Source organism: Phyllobates terribilis, unplaced genomic scaffold, assembly GCF_046119375.1.
Source record: "Phyllobates terribilis strain yellow unplaced genomic scaffold, ASM4611937v1 Scaffold_203__1_contigs__length_3528282, whole genome shotgun sequence".
Lineage (NCBI taxonomy): Eukaryota > Metazoa > Chordata > Amphibia > Anura > Dendrobatidae > Phyllobates > Phyllobates terribilis.
The window spans coordinates 377,658-381,330 of NW_027362963.1; positions in this window are offsets into that span (position 1 = coordinate 377,658).

Genomic DNA, 3,673 nt, shown 5'->3' on the forward strand with positions numbered 1-3,673 from the left:
GGATAAAAATACATAATACATACATATACATAAATGTGCATAAAAGGTAAGTATGTGTGTGAGAAAATCATGTGAGGGCCCTGACCACTATTATGAATAAATAAATGCACATCAATACGTACAAGAAAGTGACCACAAAATGTAAGTGACAAGGAAATAATATATGTGTCAAAAACAAGAAGGAGTGAAAACAAAAAGCGAAAAGGTCACAGAGAGTAAGATAAAAATAATGGATATAAATAAAGCCAAATCCATATAAAAAATATATTAATGTGTTCAACCTAACCGCAGTCCTGTCAGTCTCTTTCTCAGTTATTGATAGTCCGACTATGCCACCTGTGGATTGCGGTTATTGGTAACCGCCGCTGCAGGGCAGTCCGCTGAAGCTGGTGGTATGTGCAGCAAGGTAGTGTAACTCCTCACAGGAAGAGTGTAGCTTCAGGGCAGCGTGTATGGATGATGGTGGTGATAGTGCCTGGATCCATAATAATAACACGGAGTCTTTGCAGTGCAGTCCTAGGGTCTTTACTGGTGGTAATTATATAGGCCCCAACGGGAGTACTTGCTAGGGATGAGGGCCTGGTCAGTCTGGGAGCAATCCTAGAATCCCCTGGCCAGGTGGAGTTGTAGGCCTGCCGTTCCGACTGTACTCTTTTGGCTATCCCGCTTATAGTCGTGTTGTAGCCCACGTCCCTGAGTGTAACGTGCTGCTCACCCGTATGGCTGGCGACTCGGATCCCGTGTATTCCTCGCTCCTCTGTGGTGGTACTGGTCCTTTCGTGTGGCTGAGCCTCCGGGCTTCTGTCAGCCAGGAGACCTGCAATCTCCTGCCTTGCGGTTTCTGCTGCTGGATATACAATCCTGACAGCCTCGGACTCCGGTGTCAGGTCTTCTGTATCCACTGGCCAGGACAAGCTCTGCACAGCTCCAGTCCTCAGCTCCTTGCTCCTTAGTCCTAACTGACTCCTGACACTGAACTAGACTCTCACTAGACTGACTAACCCAGCCTCCAGATCCAGTTATATAGGGCAGGATCCTCCCCTTTTCTGGTCTGGAGCAGGAGGTGTTGCTTGTAGTGTGTTCCCTGACCAGGAAACTCCTGTTTTGCTCCCAGACATGGTATTACTACCACTGTGGCAACCAGACCCTCTGGGGTGCCACATTCCACCCTAGTAAATTTCAGTACTCCGGGACTGAACATATTTTGCAAAAATACAACAGGTAACAATACATTAACATATTTACAACCATTAGAGTCTTTAAAGGTCACGGTATCATCCGCAACCAGGTGTCCATTTCACTGAAACAAGGTGCAATCAGAGGGACCTGTCCCAAACCCTCAACGTAGGCCCTAGGGTGGCTTCAGGGCATTGATGATCCGGAGTTGGACCACATCTTCAGCCACCTCCACGGGTTTTTGTTCTGTAGTCTGGCACCAAAGGGGCACTTTACAGGTGCAACTATCTACAGGCAGAGTTTTTGGTTATTCATTGTCCATAACTTGAAAGTCTTTTTGGACCCTGTAGGGTAACTGGAAAAACATATTCAATACACACACATAACAATTCAACATTACAGTTATAGTTACATTTAAATTTTCCAACCAGCAGGAATTTGACCTCTGGTGATTCTGGTGGACCTGCGTAACACACTGTCTGTCTGTGTTCCACTCTGGTCCCCTTTCCCTACCCCTGGTGTGGTGGGCACTGTGTGACCTGCACTACTGGTATTTTGAGGTGTCACTGGTAGGTTGGGCAGCTTCCTACGGATCCTTTGGCTTACCGTGGGTACGACAGGCTCGCTACTAGCAGAGGGTAGATTCTCCTGGTCTGCTGATGAGGAATCTTCTGTTTCCGGGGCCAATGGTTCTTCCAACTCTACTGAGACTTCTGTAGGTGCTTGAGGTGCTGGTTGGAGAAATGTAAGGACAGGCACAACAATGGCATTATTCACTTGTGTCCATGACCGGGGAAATTTTCCAGTCCCGTACTGACCATTTCTTACACTTCCTCTGCGGGTTGAGGGATATCTTGGCCTTCTTCAGCATGCTGTAGCTGCTCGGGACATTTCTTCAGGTGGTCTCTGGAAACTGTTGGTGTTGTCTCACCTCCGTCCTTACTTATGAGGCACACCTTGGTATTATCATGACTTGATGGTAGAATGGTGTACGGCTCTTTTTCCCACTGGTCATCCAACTTGTGGAGTCGCCTCTTCCTCTTTAGGACTTGCTCTCCAGGTGACAAGGGGGCAGCAGGTGCATGTTGATTGTAAGTCCTCTCTTGCCTTTCTCTTGCTTGGAACAGACTTCTTTCAACACTTTCCTGTACCTTGCGGTATTGCTGTTGCCGCTCAGTGTCCCAATCTGCGTCTGGTGAGGCGTCCTCTGGTGTCAGAACTCCCATATCCAGATCGATGGGCAGCTTACCAGGTCTCGCTCTCATCAGGTAAGCTGGTGTGCAGTTGGTGGAATTCACTGGGATATGATTGTAGAGGTCCACTAGATCTAGCAACTTTTCTGGCCACAGACTGCGTTCCTCCAGGGGCAATGTCTTCAGTAGGTCTATCACCACCTGGTTCATCTTTTCACACATCCTGTTGGTCTGGGGGTGATAAGGCGTTGTCCTGATCTTCTTGCAGCCGTACAGGTTGCAGAACTCCTGGAATACCTCCGCTTCGAAGGCCGGACCTTGGTCAGTTAGCACACGTTCTGGGTAACCATGCGGGCGGCAGAAGTGCTGTTGGAAAGCTCTGGCTGCTGTCTGAGCTGTTTGGTCCTTGACTGGCACTACTGCCAGAAACCGGGAGTAGGGGTCTACGATGGTGAGAGCGTAGACATAGCCTGACCTGCTTGGGGACAGCTTCACATGGTCTAGGGCTACCAGTTCGAGCGGCTGCTTGGTGATGAAGGGCTGCAGGGGAGCCCTCTGGCTGTCACGGTCTTTCCTTCTCAGGTTGCACGGTCCGCAGTCTCGACACCACCTCTCGATTGCTCCTCTCATGCCGACCCAATAGAACCGTTCACGCAGCAGGACTTCCAGCTTTTTCCATCCGAAGTGTCCTGCTCCATCGTGGTACACTTCCAAGACCATAGACGCGTCCCGCCTCTGGACTACACCTGCCAGACCAGCTCATGCGTCTGGGAGTTGACAGTTCTTCGACACAGCTTCCCTTCATAGATGAACAGCTTACTCTTCTCTTTCCACAGCTGTTTGGTCTCCTCTGGAGCATCTGGGTCAGGGTATGAGTCGGCTCGTGTCAGCAACTCTTTGACTAGGTGGACGGCCGGGTCACTGTCTTGTGTTTCTGCCCAGCCGTGGTGGGGCAAGGGATTGAACGTGGCCTCTTTGGTGGAAGAGTACCTGTCTTTCACACAGTGGGAGCACTGAGTTATCCCATGACGGTGGAAAGCGGGGATTTCTATCTCTTCCAGTTCTTCTGGGTCTTCTCCCCCATCTGGCAAGTTAGGCATCCTGGACAGTGCATCTGCATTGGCATTCTTGCGCCCAGCCCGGTACTTGATGGTGAACTCATAATTGGAGAGTCGGGCCATCCATCTCTGCTCCAGGGCACCAAGTTTCGCAGTGTCCAGGTGTGTCAGCGGGTTTTTGTCTGTGAATACGGTGAACTTGGAAGAGGCGAGGTAATGTTTAAAGCGCTTTGTCACTGCCCATAC